The sequence below is a fragment of the Sus scrofa genome, chromosome X (assembly GCF_000003025.6).
Source record: "Sus scrofa isolate TJ Tabasco breed Duroc chromosome X, Sscrofa11.1, whole genome shotgun sequence".
NCBI lineage: Eukaryota > Metazoa > Chordata > Mammalia > Artiodactyla > Suidae > Sus > Sus scrofa.
The window spans coordinates 97,764,545-97,783,690 of record NC_010461.5 but is presented as its reverse complement, the minus strand read 5'-3'; the positions used below and the strand labels follow the sequence as shown (position 1 = coordinate 97,783,690).

Genomic DNA, 19,146 nt, shown 5'->3' with positions numbered 1-19,146 from the left:
AAGGAGGGCAGAAAGGAAGTCGAAAAGGATTCAAAACTGGGATGTGCTTTGAAGCTGGAGTGTAGTGGCATGATTATATTTGTGTTTTAGCGACAACTCTAGACCCTGCTGTACAATGGATGAGGAGAGGAGCTTTGTAAGGCCAGCCAGGAGGGTGCATGTCTAGAGGCAAAAGACCTGGTTAGGAGGCTCTTTGGCAGTTGTCCAAACAGGATGGGGGCCAGAACAAGGCAGTGATAGCATGCAAGAGATGGAGAGATATTTAGGACAGAATGAGTGGGCAAAGTGGTCTTTTTTTGTTTTGTTTTCTAGAGCTGCACCCTCGGGCATATGGAAGGTCCCAGGCTGGGGGTCTGGAATTGGAGCTGTAGCTGCTGGCCTATGCCACAGCCACAGCAACTCGGGATCAGAGCCGCATCCGCAACCTACACTATAGCTCATGGCAACACCAGATCCTTAACCCACTGAACCAGGCCAGGGATCAAACCCGAATCCTCTTGACTACTCGTTGGTTTGTTACCACTGAGAATCCAGTGACATTTACCAGCTAATCAAGTAGAAAACAGAGCCTTGTGATAGGGGCGGCAATGAGAAATAGCCCTGAGTGAGGCGACAGTAAATCTAATATGCATCAGCCATGTGATATCACAGTCAAGAAAGCAGATGCCAGCCTTGGGGAGCTCAAGTAAAAGAGTCTGGACAAGGGATGTGACGGTCCAGAAGGATCTGGGGTTAGAGGGATGGAGGGGAGTTTAGACTTAGTTCCCAGGCTTCCACTTTTTTTTTTTTTTTTTTTTTTTTGTCTTTCTGCCATTTCTTGGGCTGCTCCTTCGGCATATGGAGGTTCCCAGGCTAGGAGTCGAATCCGAGCTGTAGCTGCCGGCCTACGCCAGAGCACAGCAACGCAGGATCCAGCCGTGTCTGCGACCTACACCACAGGTCACAGCAACTCCAGATCCTTAATCCACTGAGCAAGGCCAGGGATCGAACCCACAACCTCATGGTTCCTAGTCGGATTCATTAACTACTGCGCCATGACAGGAACTCCCCCAGGCTTCCACTTTTGAAAGATAAAAAGAAGTTGGCTTAAAGAAGAGACTTGAACCCAAATCTCCGGAGCAATAGAATCTGGAAGAATTGTGCGACCAGAAGACTTGTCCTCCAATGATGATCCACCATGGGGAAGAGGGGCAAAGCTGGCTTTATGCGAAGGTACCAGGGGGTCGGTTTCACTCAGCCTCAAGCCATGAGGCAGAGACCCAAACGGCTATCCCTGGAGCCAGTGAGTCCTTGACACTGGAAGTTGTCCAGACTAGAGGGCGGGGACACTGTGCATGGGAAAACAAAACCAAAAACCCCAAGCAAAAACAACCAGTGCGGGGATAGGGTCAGTCGATGACCTTCGAGATTCCTGCTGACCCTGTGATGTGGAAGTTCTGACCAATGGGGTGTACGTTTCTCTGCAGTCTTGCCTCTGAGATGAGGTGCACAACAGCATTTCTCTCGTTCGCTTTTTTATACTTGTTTATTCCAAGCAAATAGGTCGCGTGGAGGTCGGCAGACCAGGTGAGTTGTAGCCTCTAAATCACCGTAACTTCGTGCAGGGGTGGAGGGCGAGGGGAGCCTGGGCAAGGCCTTCCAATTGTCAGGAGCAACCGCGCCGTGGGATAAACTTTGGCTCGAGCTTTGCCGCACGAGAGGGGCGGGGTTACTTGAACGGGTCCTCGGGAGAAGGTGATTGGCCCCGGGGGACTCGAAGGGGGCGGGACTAGTCCATTGTTGCCATTGGTCCTGCGGGCAAGTTGAGGGATGGCAGCGAGGGGGGCGGAGCCCGCGAGGGGAGGCAATTAGCTTTGGTGGGAGCCCACCGAGGGGAGCGGGACGGCCGGCGAGCCCGCAGCTGGAAGCCGGGAGTCGGGAGCTCGGGCCCGGGAGGCGGCTGCGCGGGCTCGCCAGGGCCGCAGCGGGGCGAGGGGCGCACGGGGCGTTGGCACCCGGACGCGCGCCTGCGTCGCCGACTTGGATGCGGCGGGGACGCTTCTGCGCCCCGTGCGCTCGAGGCGAGCCGTTCAACAGCTGGCCTCGTGGGCCACAGTCGCAGGGAGCGACTGGGAGCTTTGCCGGTTGAGACTGCGGCGACTGAAGAGGCGGTGGCAGCGGCAGTCCGGCTACCTCAACGGAAACCCGCGTGGAGACGCAGCGGCTCCCCAGCCTCCCGGTAAATGCCCTGGCTCGGCTTGCAGAGCAGCAACCACGTCCCGCTGCGTCTCGGCCGGTTGGCCGCCCTGGCCTAGGGGCGCTGGGTGCCAGCAAACAAGGCCACGCCGAACCCCCGGCAGGGATAGGAGAGGGGATTCACTGGAGACCCGAGACGACTCGCCTAGCCCCCGCAGAGTCAGGGTTTCCAGAGATGTGCCCGGGTTCTTCCCCTGGCCCTCTCCCTTCACCCTAGACCTTGCCGCACCTCCCCTGACCCTGGCGCCGCACTAGGGGGCGCTCTGGCACCCACGCAAGGGCTTGCTCTGGCCACGGCTCCAGCTGAGGTCACTCGAAGCGTTTCCCAGAGGTAGGTTGGTAGTGGCATCCCGCTAATGCGAACCGAAGGTGCCCCCTCCTGTTCAGTCCACGGGCCAAGGGCCTGGCGCTCTGCTTCCCTCCCCCTTCCTCCCCGCTCCAGTGCACTCATCCAGTTAATCAGCAGCAGGGCGCCGCCGCCTCCGCCCCTCTGTGACCTGGTCCTTGGCTTCAGGGATTTGTCAAGAGCCTCACTTGAGGCTTCCAGCGCGGGTGGAATAAAACTGTTCCCAATGTGACTGAGACAGCAGGGCTCACCCACGGGCACGGAGTCCTGAGCTTGGGTTGGAGGGCAGGGGGGCTGGGGAAGAAGCATGTTGGAGAGCCCCGTGCTGTAGGAGAAACGCCCATCCTGGACCGCGGGGTAGTGTTGGTCCTTGGGACTTGCATCTTGCTTACATTTGGTCTCCTGCTTTTTGCAATGTTATTTAAAGCCAACCACCACCGGAGAACTTTCAAATGCTGCTAACTCGGAGGAGGGAGTTTTATTGGAACACCGGGTTCCAGCACGAGGGGTGGTTGGTTACTCTTTAGACTTTTTCATTGTCTCTGTGTCTTTTCTAGGTTGAGAATAAGGTCTCAAAGGTTATGCTCATTTTGCACTGTACTCCTACCTGCCAATGAGCTAACTTTGGAACTTGGTGCTGTTGAGAGTGTGAACTTGTGCAGCGCGATGGATAGGGCTCAGTCTTCATGCTGAGAGAACCACTCTTTGGGGGTAATATAGTTGGAATCTCTCCAGTTCTGTTTTTGTGTGTTGTGTGTGTGTGTGTGTGTTTGCTTTTAGAAAAGTGTAGCATTTTAGTAGTCACATTTTTCTGTGCCCTGTTTCTTTGGGAGGGAGTCACTCCAAGCATGGAGTAACTCGAAGCATAGAGTAACGAGCATGAAGATATATTTCCTTTGGCTCTTGTTCTGTACAGAGAAAAGTGGCAAGCGGAATAGGCCTGTTCGGTACCCAGGGGATGCCAGCTGTCGTGTGCACCAGAGGATGGGTGGGGCTTACTGGAGGTGGAGTAAGATGGGGGGTGGGGCAGAACCAGCAGAGACCATCTTGGCTCTTGCGGTGGGGCTTGACACCTGCAGTGGGGCTCATTTGTCTGGGTTCCTCGTCACACACTCATGTGAAGAGAGTGGCCTCTGGCTGGTTTCATGTGTCAACTTCAGCATGAGAAGGAAAGATGAGGTACAGAGATTGGAGAATGTGAAGGTGATGGTGGCAGGGGTGTGTGTGTGTGTGTGTGTGTGTGTGTGTGTGTGTGTGTGTGTGAGGAAGACTTGTCTCAGATGCCGAAGCAGCTCTCTGCCATGGAGACTGGCTACATGTTTGTTTTCCCAGCATGCATTGCTGCCTCTGCTAGAGAGAGGGACTTCTGCTGAATGGTTTTGCAGCCAGGGTAGTGTTATTTGTGCAACTGCCTGACTTAGGGTCCACTAGGGCCTGTATCTGTGCTATAGCCCACATGCGCCTCGAACTTTAAGAAGCTTTAAACCAAGCTGGAGGCTGAGGTAGACTAATGCCTGGGGCTCAGTCTGAGCAGCCGAGGAGTGGAATCCAGTGGGCCTTGCTCAGAAGAGACAGTGTAAGGGCCCGACCACGTATAGGAGAAGGCCAGCCGTAATAATAATAAGAGCTCACATTTTTATTTCTTGTATTTAATTAATTAACTTCTTTATTTTGCTTCTTCTTCTTTTTTTTTTTTTTAGGGCCACACATGCAGCATATGGAAGTTCCCAGGCTAAGGGTTGAATCAGAGCTACAGCTGCCGGCCTCCACCACAGCGCATAGCAACGCCGGATCCTTAACCCACTGAGTGAGGCCAGGGATGGAACCTGCATCCTCATGGATACTAGTCGGGTTTGTTTCCACTGAGTCATGAGGGGACCTCCAGAGCTCACATTAAAAAAAAAATAGTTTTATGGTCGTAGAGTTGATTTACAAGGTTGCGATAATTTCTGCTGTACCACAAGGTGTCCATTCTCTTTCAGATTCTTCGCCCACATAGATGATCACAGAATGCAGGGTAGTGTTCTCTCTGCTATACAGCAGGTCCCCATTGGCCAATCATTCCACATACCTCCGTGTGCATATGCCAGTCCCAAACCCCCAGTCCACCCCCCACACACACCTGTCCCCTTCGGTAACCCTAACCCTTTTCAAAGTCTGAGTCTGTTTCTGTTCTGCAAATAAGTTCATCCTTATTTTGTATCCCTTTTTTATAGATTCCACGTATAAGTGATATCATATAATGTTTGTCTTTCACTGTCTAAGAGCTCACATTAATTGAGCACTAATGAGAGTTAAATACTTTAGTCGCATCATTTTCCTTAAACCTTCAAAAATCCTGTAAGCTAGGTGCTCTTATCATCTTCTGAAGCTCAGAGAGGTTATGTAAATCAGCCAGCTGGTCCGCGGCCGAGGTGGGATTTGAGATTTGAACCCCACGTCTGGTTGACACCAGCCCTTGAGTTCAAAAGCATTGTACTGTTCAGTGTCACGGAGGAGGTTTCATAAATGAGGTGGGATGTGAGTAAGGCTTTGAAGGGTGGGTGGGACTCACCTAGGGAGAGAGGACATTTGGAAAGAAGGGATCAACATGTTTGAAGGGACTCAAGGGAGACTGGGGGATGGACCCAGGGGATGATGAAATATATATAAGGCTGGTGAGCTGGGGTGGGGTCATGTTTTGGAGAGCCTTGAAAGGAACTCATGACTTGATGCAGTAAGAATTAGGGAGATGTCGGGAAGTTTGTTTGTTTGTTTTTGCTTTTTAGGGCTGCCCCCACAGCACATGGAGGTTCCCAGGCCAGGGGTCGAATCCGAGCCACAGCTGTTGGCCTTCGCCACAGCCACAGCCATGCAGGATCTGAGCCTTGTCTGTGACCCACACCACAGCTCACGGCAACGCCGGATCCTTAACCCACTGAGTGGGTCCAGGGATCGAGCCTGCATCCTCATGGATGCTAGTCAGATTTGTTTCCACTGTGCCACGATGGGAACTCCAAGAAGCTCTGAACAAAGAAGAACATGGCAGAGCCTGTACTCATCTCCTGGTGTGCCCTACCTGGGTCCTTGAGCCAGTCCCCATCTCACTTTTTCTTGCTTGTCCCCTTGTCCAGCTGTCAGCATATTTAATTTTTTTTCCTGCACTCATGGCACATGGAAGTTCCCAGGCCAGGGGTGGAATCCGAGCCACAGCTCTGCACAGCTGTGGCAATGCTGGATCCTTAACCCACTGCACCCAGCCAGGGATCAAACCCATGCCTCCACGGCGACCTGAATCACCTGAGCCACTGCAGTTGTATTCTTTCTTTCTTTCTTTTTTTTTTTTATTTTTTATGTCTTTTGTCTTTTTAGGGCCGCACCCGAGGCACATGGAGGTTCCCAGGCTAGGGGTTGAATCGGAACTATAGCTGCTGGCCTACACCACAGCCACAGCAATGCCAGATCCGAGCCACGTCTGCGACCTATACCATAGCTCACGGCAATGCCAGATCCTTAACCCACTGAGCCAGGTCAGGGATCAAACCCGCAACCTCATGGTTCCTAGTCGGGTTTGTTAACCACTGAGCCATGACGGGAACTCCTTTTTTTCGTTTTTTGTTTTTTTTTTGCAGTCATATTCTTAACTAGCCACAGTGGGAACCCCATACTTAACTATTTTTTTAAACTTTAAAGAAATTTTATTGAAGTATAGTTGATTTTCAATGTTGTATTAATTTCCTTTTCATGTTACTTTCCATTATGTTTTATCATAGGATAGTGAATATAGTTCCCTGTGCTCTGCAGTAGGCCCAAGTTGTTTATCTGTTCTATATGTACTAGTTTGCATTTTGCTAATCCCAAATTTCCAACCCATCCCTCCCCCACCCCCCTTGGCAACCATGGGTCTATTCTCTGTGTCCCTTGGTCTGTTTCTTTTCTATGGAAAGGTTCATTTTGTGCCATATTTTAGATTCCAGATAGAAGTGACATCATATGGTATTTGTCTTTCTCTTTCTGACTTCATTTAGCATGAGAATCTCTAGTTGCATCCATATTGCTGCAAATGGCATTGTTTCATTTTTATGGCTAAGTAATATGCCATTGCGTGTGTGTGTGTGTGTGTGTGTGTGTGTGTGTGTGTGTGTATACCATAGTACACCACATCTTTATCCTTTCCTCTTTTGATGGACATTTAGGTTGTTTCCATGTCCTGGCTATTTATTGTAAATAGTGCTGTGATGAATATAGGGGTGCACGTATCTTTTCCAATTAGAGTTTTGTCCGGATATAGCATATCTAATTCTTGTTTTAAAATTTTCTGAATCTTGGAGTTCCTGTTGTGGCTCAGTGGTTAACGAATCTGACTAGGAACCATGAGGTTTCGGGTTTGATCCCTGGCCTTGCTCAGTGGGTTAAAGATACGGCATTGCCGTGAGCTGTGGTGTAGGTCACAGACACGGCTTGGATCCCAAATTGCTGTGGTTCTGGTGTAGGCTGGTGGCTACAGCTCCGATTAGACCCCTAGCCTGGGAACCTCCATATGCCACGGGAGCGGCCCAAGAAAAGGCAAAAAGACAAAAATAACTAACTATCTAACTAAAATTTTCTGACTCTTTGGAGAACACTGGGTACGTGCAACCAAGCAGAAGGAGAAAGCCAGGGGTCCTGAGTCATGTTCAGCCCTAGATGGGTGTGCTTCAGCCTGTACCATAGTTTAAAAAGCAATCAAATTAGGGGCCAACACTGAAAACCAAAGCGCTCAATAAAAGTCAGGATTTCCAGCTTCTCTTGAAATGTCAGAAGGTGTGGTCTGAGTTTTGCCAATAGAGGGCAGAGCTGTGCGGTGCTGACTGCTTTAGCTGGGGTCGCATCCCCCATGTCCTGGGCTGTAACCTGACCCTGTGGGCCCCAGACCCCTGCTCTAGGGAAACTAGCCCCCAATCAGGAAGATTCTGATTTAGGATTAACTTCCTGTTTTACTGTGTAAATAGGGAATTATCGCACCTGCTGTAGAACTGACTCTGCAACGCGAATAATCGTAACCTACAGGAATGCTGTGGCCATCGTGGGGAGGGCCTCCTGGCCGGGAACTGAGCGTTATCTGTACGTGGTAGCTTTCTTCTGGGCTAGGGTTTCGAAGCCCGCTCTGCTAGGGTCCCCAAAAGACCGTATGGCACGCCTTGCTTGGATTCAGGTTTTCTTTCTGCTGAATGCTTAGTGTGAATAGGACCTGAGTCCAAATGATGAAAAGAGTTCAGGGGGAAAAACCAACTCAGAAATGATGACCTAGGAAATCCCTGTGTGGCACAGTGGGTTAGGGAGCTGGCATTGCCGCAGCTGTGCCATAGGTTGTAACTGCAGTGTGGGTTCCATCCCTGGCCGGGGAAATTTCACATGCCACGGGTGCGGCCAAACAAAGAAATGAAGGCCAAAAAACTAACATGTTAGAAAGGTTAAGCTGGAAGGCACTGAAGGCAACTCCGTATGTTCTAGAAGGACAGGTATGAGCCATTTCCGTGCTGGCGTTTGGGGTGAGCGGTCTTCATTGTGCAAGTCTGTTCAGGCACTTGGGACATTTAGCAGCTCTGGCCCCCTGCTCAGCAGTGACAGTGGTGCCTGTCGCTGTGTGCCACTCACTGTGACAACTACTGTCAACTGTAGCTATGTGCAACCCACCGCTCTTAAAGGGTCCAGCGCCAGAGCGCATTTGAAAACCACTGAGGTCTATTCCCAGGGATTCTAACACGCGTTTCATGTGGAAGAGGGTTAAACCCAGTCTCACTTCTCTGTGGCCCAAAGCATCCTGCGTTTCTCATGGCATTCACTGTTTTCTTCCTCAGATGGCAGGTCACTGTCTTAATTCTGTTCTCTTTCTAGGCTCAGTTCTCTGAGGGTAAGTCATCACTGTAGCCCATGAAGTGCCTTAAACGGAGGTGCACTTGGCTGATCTCTGTGCTCACTGATTAAAGGTAGAAGCTCTAGGAACCTTCAAAGGACCAGCAAGTCTGTATTAGCATTTCACTAGTCATCTCCAGGTGCTATTTACTATTAGTATTTTCAATGTGGAAATAACACATTTTTTTAAATATTGAAGTATAGTTGATTTACAGGGTCATATTAGTTTCAGGTGTACAGCAAAGTGATTCAATTATATATATATACACAGGCAGTTATACACATATATACATATATATACATTCAGTTATACATATATATACACACACATTCTTTTTCATATTCTTTTAAATTTGGTTTATTACAAGATATTGAATATACTTCCCTGTGCTATACAGTAGACCTTGTCGTTTATATATGTAGTGTCGTGAAGAATGTCTGCATGTATATGTGTAACTGGGTCACCTTGCTATATAGTAGAAAATTGACAAAACACTGTAAACCAGCTATAATGGAAAAAATAAAAATCAGTATATGTAGTAGTGTGTATCTGTTAATCCCAAACTCCTAATTTATCCTTCCTCCTGCCATAAATGTGTCTTCTATGTCTGTGAGTCTATTTTTTTAATTTAAATATAGTTGATTTACGGAGTTCCCCTCCTGGCTCAGTGGTTAATGAATCCGACTAGGAACCATGAGGTTGTGGGTTTGAACCCTGGCCTTGCTCAGTGGGTTAAGGATCCGGCGTTGCCATGAGCTGTGGTGTAGGTCACAGACGCGGCTTGGATCTTGTGTTGCTGTGGCTGTGGCGTAGGCTGGCACCTACAGCTCCGATTAGACCCCTAGCCTGGGAATCTCTATATGCCGTGGGTGCAGCCCCAGAAAAGACAAAAAGACAAAAAAAAAAAAATATATATATATATATATAGTTTATTTACAATGTTTCTTCAGTTTCTGTTGTACAGCAAAGTGAGTCTGTTTTATTTTTTAATTTTTTTTATTCAATGAATTTATCACATCTGTAGTTGCATAATGATCATAATCTGATTTCACAGGCTTTCCATCCCACAGCCCAGGCACATCCCCCAACCCCCCAAACTGTCTCCTCCGGAGACCATAAGTTTTTCAATGTCTGTGAGTCAGCATCTGTTCTGCAAAGAAGTTCAGTCTGTCCTTTTTTCAGATTCCGCATGTCAGTGATAGCATTTGATGTTGGTGCCTCATTGTATGGCTGACTTCACTTAGCATGATAATTTATTTCTAGGTCCATCCATGTTGCTAAAAATGCTGGTATTTCGTTCCTTTTAATGGCTGAGTAATATTCCATTGTGTATATGTACCACATCTTCTGGATCCACTCCTCTGTCGATGGACATTTAGGTTGTTTCCAAGTCTTGGCTATTGCAAAGAGTGCTGCAATGAACATCGGAGTACTTGTGTCTTTGAGAGTCCTGGTTTTCTCTGGATAGATGCCCAGGAGTGGGATTTCTGGATCAAATGGTGGTTCTATTTTTAGTTTCCTGAGGAATCACAGTGGTTGCACCAATTTACAAACCCACCAAGAGTGTACTAGGGTTCCTTTTTCTCTACCCCCTCTCCAGCACTTCTTGTTTGTAGACTTTTGGATGACGGCCATTCTGGCCGGTGGAAGGTGGTACCTCAGAGTGGTTTCGATTTGCATGTCTCTAATAATGAGTGATGGTGAACATCTTTTCCTGTGTTTTTTGGCCATGTGTATGTCTTCTTTGGAGAACTGTCTGTTTAGATCTTCTGCCCATTTTTGGATGGGGTGGTTTGTTTTTTTTGGTATGGAGCGGCAGGAGGTATTTATAAATTTTGGAGATTAATCCCTAAAGTGAGTCTGTTTTAAATGTAGTTGATGAGCAGAGTTTCTGTTTCAGAAATTCTGAAATTCAGAAATTCAGAAACATTGTTGAGTTCCCATGATGTGCCAGGCCCTGTTCTAGGCTCTGAAGATAAAATAGTGAACCAGACAAACACAGCCCTACCTACCCTCAAGGAACTGACAGACTAAGGGGTGGAGTGGGGCAGATAAAAAAAGCAGGTTGATGGATCCACATGATAATTTGAGCATTTCGGTGTGACAGTGAAAATAAGATGGGCTGATACACTGCAAAGTGACAGGGGTGGGAGGAGTGCCATTTAAGACCGTGTTCTGGGAAGGCTTCTCTGAGCCGTGTTCTGGGAAGGAGGTGGCCACGAGAAGGGCAGAGGCTCTGAAGAGTGGACTGCGATGTGTTCGAAGAATAGTCAGGGCCAGTGTGACTGGGATGGAGAGGGCAAGGGTAGTAGGGAGAAGGGCACAGGATGGGAAGGAAGAGGTGGCCAGGTGTTGTATTGGAGGGGAAATAGTTTGGATTTGGTTCAAAGTGTGATGGGAAGCCACGAGGATTTTGAACAGAGGAGCAGCAGTGCCATCAGAGTTAAGGTTTAAAAAAAAAAAAATCACCTTGGAGTTCCCATCGTGGCTCAGTGGTTAACGAATCTGACTAGGAACCATGAGGTTGCAGGTTCAATCCCTGGCCTCGCTCAGTGGGTTAAGGATCCAGCGTTGCCGTGAGCTGTGGTGTAGGTCGCAGATATGGCTCAAATCTGGTGCTGATGTGGCTGTGGTGTGGGCCTGCAGCTACAGCTCCGATTAGAGCCTTGGCCTGGGGACTTCCATATGCTGCGGGTGTGGACCTAAAAAGACAAAAAAAAAAAAAAAAAAAGTCACCTTGACCATTGTGTAGCTTGGACTTTACGGGGTGGGGGGGCAATGATGGGAGGAGAGAGCGGTGGTGGTGGTGTAATAATCCAGGTGGGAGATGATGGCGACTTGGACTCAGGGAGTAGCTGTGAAGACGAGATAAATTTGGAACATCTGGTAAAGGCGGGCTCAGAAGGACTTGCTGAAGGACTGGGTCCGAGAGGAGGGGAGGAAGAACGCCTGGTTCTGAGCCTGAGCACCTTAGTGGGTGCCACTATTCAGGGAGATAGGAGTCACTGGGTTGAGGGGCAGGTTTGTGGCGGGGTGGGGGGATGGGAATTGAGATTGAGATGCAGATGGAACATCCAGCTTGGAGACATTGTCTAGGCGGTTGAATATCAATGTCAGGGTTGACGGGAGCTTCAGCCCCAGAAAAATGAAATGCAAATTAGAGCCACTGTAAGTTGCCTTTATATACTAACAAAGGTAGCAGAAATCAGAATGATAAGGATCCTATGTGAATAGGGCTGCAAGGAAAGCAGGCACATTAATCCTGCTGATGGCACAATAAACTGATTTTATCTTTTAGGAGAACAACTTGACAATATGTAATGAGCCGTATAAACATACTCCTATCCTTTGACATGGGACTGTATTTTGAGGAAATAGTTTTTTTTAAAGATCTGTACAAAGATTTCTGTTAGTGGTGCCCTTTCTCATACTAGTAGTACAATTTTAGAGTAGTGCTCTTTCAAAAAAAAACTGGAAGGCATAACACTAACTAAATATATAGTAACTCTGTAGAGTTTCTATAGACTTTCTTTCTGTATAGAATTTCTACAGAAGTTTAATGTAGGCATGAAAAGTGAGAAATGGGTTGGCCACACTGATATCTGTAATTGTTATTAAATAGGTGCAAAACCCAGGTCATGGGAGTTCCCGTTGTGGCTCAGTGGTTAACGAGCCGGACTAGCATCCGTGAGGATGTGGGTTTGATCCCTGGCCTCGATCAGTGGGTTACGGATCTGGCGTTGCCGTGAGCTGGGGTGTAGGTCACAGACACGGCTCGGATCCTGTGTTGCTGTGGCTGTGGTATAGGCCGGCAGCTGCTCCTAGCCTGGAAACCTCCATATGCCTCTGGTGCGGCCCTAAAAAAAAAAAAAAAAAAAAAAAAAAAAAAGATACACACACACAAAAAACCCAGGTCATGATGGATACTTCACAGGTGCCACTGTGCAAACCTCACAGAGTTCATGCTGAAAATTGTAAATGTGAATGTACAATGCTTTTTTTTTTAACCTACTTAATTGGCTTTTGACTTTGTGCCTCTTTCTCTCTGGCAGTGTTCCATGGTCAGGATGCTATGACACCGTGGTCCACCCTGAAGAGTTCACAAGAATTGTGGCTTCTCCAGTGTTTCTTCGCTTGATCACATTCTCACCAGAAGGTATTGAGTAATATCCTATTCTGTGGGACTTGTAGTCAAATAAGTTTACCTTGGGATTTTAAGAAGGTTGAGATATAGTACAGCTCTCAGAAACTGCTTAGGAGTGCAAAGCACCGTCCCCATGTAAAGGCTGCTTTCCCCCTGTAGGTGGCGACTGTAGGCAGGAATTTTGCTGGTAATTTTCAGGCTGTAAAGATAAAACCAAGACGGAAAACACTGGTGGCTTGATGATAAGCATTTCCCACAAATAATGCTCTGACTGTTCAGTGAATGAGGCCAAAGTGCAGAAGATACTCAGCAACATTCCTTTAAATCCTTGATAGCGGGAAGTTCCCATCGTGGCACAGTGGTTAATGAATCCGACTAGGAACCATGAGGTTGAGGGTTCGATCTCTGGCCTCGCTCCCGGTGGGTTAAGGATCTGGTGTTGCCGTGAGTTGTGATGTAGGGTGCAGTCGCGGCTCGGATCCCGCGTTGCTATGGCTGTGGCGTAGGCCGGCGGCTACAGCTCCGATGAGACCCCTAGCCTGGAAACTTCTGTATGCCGCGGGAGCAGCCCTAGGAAAAAACAAATCCCTGATAGCTTTCTTTTTTTAATATGAAGAAGAAAAAGCAACGAGTCTACATAACAGCGTTGTAGTAAAGGAATCCAAGGTTTAAAGCTGTACTCCTGCCTGCACGTGACTAGAGAGGGGTGTTCTGCAACAAAACTGTTCGCAGCGCTAAAAGGGGGGCGGGGCGCAAAAGACTAAACGATGGGTCAGACAGGTCTGCCGACTGCCCTGTGCATATTTAAAAACAGGGCTCCCTCTCTTGCAACCCTAGAGTGACTCTTGTACTCACTAACAGAGAGGGTCATGTAAGTGCATTTGCATAGAAAAGCTGAACACGAACCTTTATTTAGGCAAATTTATTTCTTTTTATTTTTTAATTGACATAGAGCCAATTTACAATATTGTGTTGGTTTCAGGTGTACAGCATAGTGATTCAGTATTTATTTGTTTTTAGGGCTACACCCATGGCGTATGGGGGTTCCCAGACTAGGGGTCCAGTCGGAGCTGTGGCTGCCGGCCCACACTAGAGCCGCAGCAACGCCGCATCCGAGCTGTGTCTGCGACGTACACCACAGCTCACGGCAACGCCGGACCCTTAACCCACCGAGTGAGGCCCAGGGATTGAACCTGAAACCTCATGGATGCTAGTCAGATTCGTTTCCACTGAGCCCCGACGGGAAATCCGATTCAGTGTTTTTGCAGATTATCTTCCATTATAGGCTATCACAAAATATTGTGCATAATTCTCTGTGCTATACGGGAAACCCTTGCTGCTTATCTATTTTATGTATAGTAGTTTGTATATGTTAATCTCATACCTCTAATTTGTCCCCCACCCCCCTTTCCCCTTTGGTAACCATAAGTTTGTTTTCTGTGAGTCTGCTTCTGTTTTGTATATAGATTCACTTGTATTATTGTTAGATTCCACATATAAGTGATATTTGTCTTTCTCTGTCTTATTTCATTAAGCATAATATTCTCTAGGTCCCAACGCAGTACTGCAAATGGCCATGTTTCACTCTTTTTTACGGCTGAGTAATTGGGTTAATTTATTTTTATTAGCCTCAGAAATACTTTGCTTTCACCAACATTATCACATAAAGGAAACATTTGTATGATCTTTTAAAATGGGGAAACAGGGAGTACCTGTCGTGGTGCAGCGGAAACGAATCTGACGAGGAACCATGAGGTTGCGGGTTCAATCCTGGTCTCACACAGTGGGTCAAGGATCTGGCGTTGCCGTGAGCTGTGCTGTAGGTCGCAGATGTGGCTCAGATCTGGCGTGACTGTGACTGCAGCGTGGGCCAGCGACTATGGCTCCAATTCGACCCCTAGCCTGGAAAGTTCCATATGCCGCAGGTGCGGCCCTAAAAAGGACCAAAGACATAAATAAATAAATAAACAAAATAAAATGGGGAAACAAAACCAAGAAATTAAGTTGCCCAAAGCGATGAATAACATGAATCCAGTTTTCTTCAGCTGCAGCTCTGATTCGACCTCTAGCCTGGGAACCTCCATATGCCATGGGTGTGGCCCTTAAAAGACAAAAGACAAAAAACAACCAAAATCAAGATTTCCCAAACTAAATTCTACCTCTGAGCAGATTTTCTTTGAGTGCAGGTAGAAGAGATCCTCTCTCAGTAGGACTCCAGTATTTCATGGTCACAAATTTATCATTGCTACTGGCTGCAGGTCTCCAAAAGTCACTTCCTGTCTGTCCTGAAAGCCTCCAGTGCCCCAGTGAGCGCTTTAGGACCATCTTAATTTGAGAATTTAGTCATTTGATGGGTCCTATATTGGATATGTTCCTATTATTGCAACACTGTATGCTGCTCATTTTAATGATGCAATTTAAAAATTCTTCAGGGAGTTCCCGTCGTGGCACAGTGGTTAACGAATCTGACTAGGAACCATGAGGTTGCGGGTTCAATCCCTGGCCTCGCTCAGTGGGTTAAGGATCTAGCGCTGCCGTGAGCTGTGGTGTAGGTCGCAAACGAGGCTTGGATCCCGCGTTGCTGTGGCTCCAGCGTAGGCCATGTGGCTACAGCTCTGATTAGACCCCTAGCCTGGGAACCTTCATGTGCAGCGGGAGCGCCCTATAAAAGGCAAAAAGACAAAAATAAACAAATAAATAAAAATAAAAATTTTCAAGATCAGAGCATGTGGTCAGCCTCAGTTGAAAATGGTTGTTTGGGTTAATGATGTGTCAAAACACATCCGTGTTGTCAATGACCTCTTGACTGAAAAACCAGGGAATATTTCTGTTTGGTCAAGATTTACTGGGATTCTGTACTGGTTAGGAAGTTGGAAATGGGCCAGGTTGATTTGAACCAAATACATTTTGGCTGCTCTGCTGACAATAAATATGTTGATGTAACTATCATCTTAAGTGCTTTCAAAATGCCTTTAAGTTTCAAAAGCCCAAAGAAAAAAGAAAGGGAGCAAAGAACTACCTTGGTTTTTTTAAAAAATGTTTTTTATTATATAGTTGATTTACAGTGTTCTGTCAATTTCTTTTTTAAGAAATTTTTATTATAGTTGATTTACAATGTTGTGTTAATTTCTGCCGTACAGTAAAGTGACCCGGTCATTCACACATACACATTCTTGTTCTCATGTTATCCTCTATCCTGTAGGAAAGAACTGTTTTGAAAGAGAATACCGAGTTGTACAGATGGTCGTATTTTTTTTCCCCACTGTTTTTAAAAGAAACATGCCTCAATCCAAATGGCCTTGCTAGCACTCTGACAGAAAATATTTATAAGAGTGAGAAAAAAGGGAGAGAAAATGAATGAGGGATACTTTGCTCACAACTCAAGTGCTTTTTTTTTTTTTTTTTTTTGTCTTTTCAGGGGCCGCACCCCTGGCATATGGAGGTTCTAGGGGTCCAATCCTACATCGTCTCAAATACCCTGTGTTCACCCTCAGCTAGGAAATCCTTATAACTTGCATTAACGTTACTAGATTCCTTGTCTCTCTAATCCGTGGAGATCAAGCCTCATGTCTTGTGCACCAATACGGCCTAATATAAAATAAGCACAAAAGACTATTGAATATGTATTAAATACATAAAAGAGGATAGCTATATAATTATCAAGGAAGGTAAGAGCCCAAGCTGTGGAATTAGCCTACACCACTGCCACAGCCACGCCAGATCCGAGCTGCGTCCTCACCTACACCACAGCTCACGGCAACACTGGATCCTTAACCCACTGAGTAAGGCCAGGGATTGAATCCATATCTTCATGGATACTAGTTGGGTTCGTTACTGCTGAGCCACGACAGGAACTCCCACGCCTCAAGTGCTTTTAACGTTTTGGAGTCGTATTTCTGATCTAAAGCCCCTGAAGTATAACAGAGGCGTCTCTCTAGTGTCTTCTGAAACGAGAGAAGGTATTAGAGGAGCTTCAGATGCAGACCCTTGTAGAATTTATTTAATGTTCACCGCAAGTTCAAACAACCATTTTAGGTCTGTGGAAATATCTCAAAACTGTTTCCTTTTCTCTAATCTCTTATTCCACTGCTGCTTAGTCAGCTTTGCTACTAGGTATAGAAGCAAGGACAGTGAGGGGGTGCATGCCTAGAGAAAGCAGCTCTGTTTCTCTGAGAATCTGCTAGAAATGTTCTGGCATTGGGAACAGGTTGGGTGAAAAGCTATGTACACAAGATACTGCTGGAATGCACACTGTGTCAACATCCCTGGATAACTCTAATTTTTTTTTAAGGTTGGAGGAGCTCTCATTTGCCTCTGCAAAAGTGTTAAAGAACAAGTGATTTTTTTTTTTTTGGTCTTTTTTTGCTATTTCTTGGTCTTGGGCCACTCCCGCGGCATATGGAGATTCCCAGGCTAGGGGTCCAATTGGAGCTGTAGCCACCGGCCTACACCAGAGCCACAGCAACGCAGGATCTGAGCCGCGTCTGCAACCTACACCACAGCTCACGGCAACGCCAGATCGTTAACCCACTGAGCAAGGCCAGGGACCGAACCCGCAACCTCATGGTTCCTAGTCGGATTCGTTAACCACTGCGCCACGACGGGAACTCCGATAGTGCTGCTTTTTTAACCACAGGGCTAGAAGAAAGATGTGTGTATGTGTAGGGCCACTGGGGAGGTCATGGTGGTGGAACATACTAGAACATGGGACGAGTTAAAAATATTGATTAAAATTCAGGTTTTTGATAATTTATGGAAGCCATACCTATGCCTTTCCTTGCCATCAGGACTCTTTTTTTTTTTTCCATTTTTTTTTTTTTTGGTCTTTTTAGGGCTGCACTTGCAGCATATGGAGGTTCCCAGGCTAGGGGTCAAACTGGAGCTGCAGCTGCTGGCCTACACCACAGCCACAGCAACGCTAGATCTGAGCTGTGCCTGCAACCTACACCACAGCTTATGGCAACGCCAGATTCTTATCCCACTGAGCGAGGCCAGGGATTGAACCCACATGGATCCTAGTCAGGTTTGTTAACCACTGAGCCAGGAAGGGTACTCCCCCTCAATTTTTAAAAAAGGATATTTAGAGGGCAAATTATGTTGTTCTAAAGAATCAATTTTAAATCATTCCCTAATAATTGGGTGATATATTTTTATTAATACATAAAAATACACATAAAATGCATAACCGTATCTACTAAATAATATATCTAATTTAAAATAAATTACTTTTTTATTGAAGTATAGTTGATCATTTTGCATTAGTTTCGGGTATATAGCAAAGTGATTCAGTTATACATATATATGTATGTGTGTATATATATATTCTTTTTCAGATTCTTTTACATTATAGGTTATTATAAGATATTAAATATATTTCCCTGTGCTATACAGTAGATACTTGTTGTTTATTTATTTATTTATTTTTTGTCTTTTTGCCATTTTTGGGCCGCTCCCGCAGCATATGGAGGTTCCCAGGCCAGGGGTCTAATCAGAGCTGTAGCTGCCGGCCTACACCATAGCCTCAGCAACGTGGGATCCAAGCCACGTCTGCGACCTACACCACAGCTCATGGCAATGCCGGGTCCTTAACCCACTGAGCAAGGCCAGGGATCAAACCCGCAACCTCATGGTTCCTAGTTGGATTCGTTAACCACTGCGCCACGACGGGAACTCCGTGTTTATGTTTTATATATAGTAATATGTATATGTTATTCCCAAACTTCTAACTTATCCCTCCTCTACCTTTCCCCTTTGGTAATCATACTTTTTTCCCCTATGTCCATGAGTCAGATTCTATTTTGTAAATAAGTTCATTTGTATCATTTTTTTAGTTTCCACATATAAGTGATATCATATGGTGTTTGTCTTTCTCTTTCTGACTTACTTCACTTAGTGTTATAATCTCTAGGTCCATCCATGTTGCTGCAAATGACATTATTTCATTCTTTTTTATGGCTGAGTAATATTCCATTGTATATATGCACAACTTCCTTATCCATTCATCTGTTGCTAGACATTTAGTTTGCTTCCATGTCTTGGCTATTGTATATAGTGCTACTGTGAACACTGGGCATGTATCTTTTTCAGTGAAAGTTTTGTCCAGATATATGCCCAGGAGTGGGATTGCTGGATCATCTCGTAGTGCTATTTTTGGTTTTTTAAGGAACCTCCATACTGTTCTCCATAGTGGTTGCACCAATTTACATTCCCACCAACAGTGTGCAAGCATTCCCTTTTCTCCACACCCTCTCCAACATTTATATGTAGAATTTTTGATGATGGTCATTCTGACTGGTGTGAGGTGATACCTCATTATAGTTTTGATTTGCATTTCTCTAATAATTAGTAAGGTCGAGCAATAGATTACTTTTTGAACATGTTTAAACAGGGTTAAAAACAAGGACTGTATGGGTAGAAAAGCACAAACTTTTTCAAACCTATTTTCAAGAGCGAGGCAGAGCCCTATATAGCTTTAACTAGATTCAAGAGTTGGCATATTTAAGCTTAGAGTCAAGAAAGTATCTTGATTTAGGAGTTCCTGTCATG

At 46.2% G+C, this 19,146-nt stretch overlaps 1 protein-coding gene across 4 annotated transcripts in view; it reads left to right on the top strand.

Annotated features, from left to right (window-relative positions):
* The window catches only part of AKAP17B (A kinase (PRKA) anchor protein 17B), a 127,690-nt gene that overhangs the window by 89,975 nt on the left and 18,569 nt on the right, over window positions 1-19,146 (top strand). For 2 of the 4 annotated variants that reach the window (XM_021080242.1, XM_021080243.1), the window contains exon 3: window positions 12,509-12,612. The gene's annotated coding sequence lies outside the window, so the exon portion shown is untranslated. Of the gene's footprint in view, window positions 1-1,872; window positions 2,219-12,508; window positions 12,613-19,146 lie in introns of those variants that run through there. The other 2 variants (XM_013986379.2, XM_003135332.4) reach the window with 2 other exon arrangements.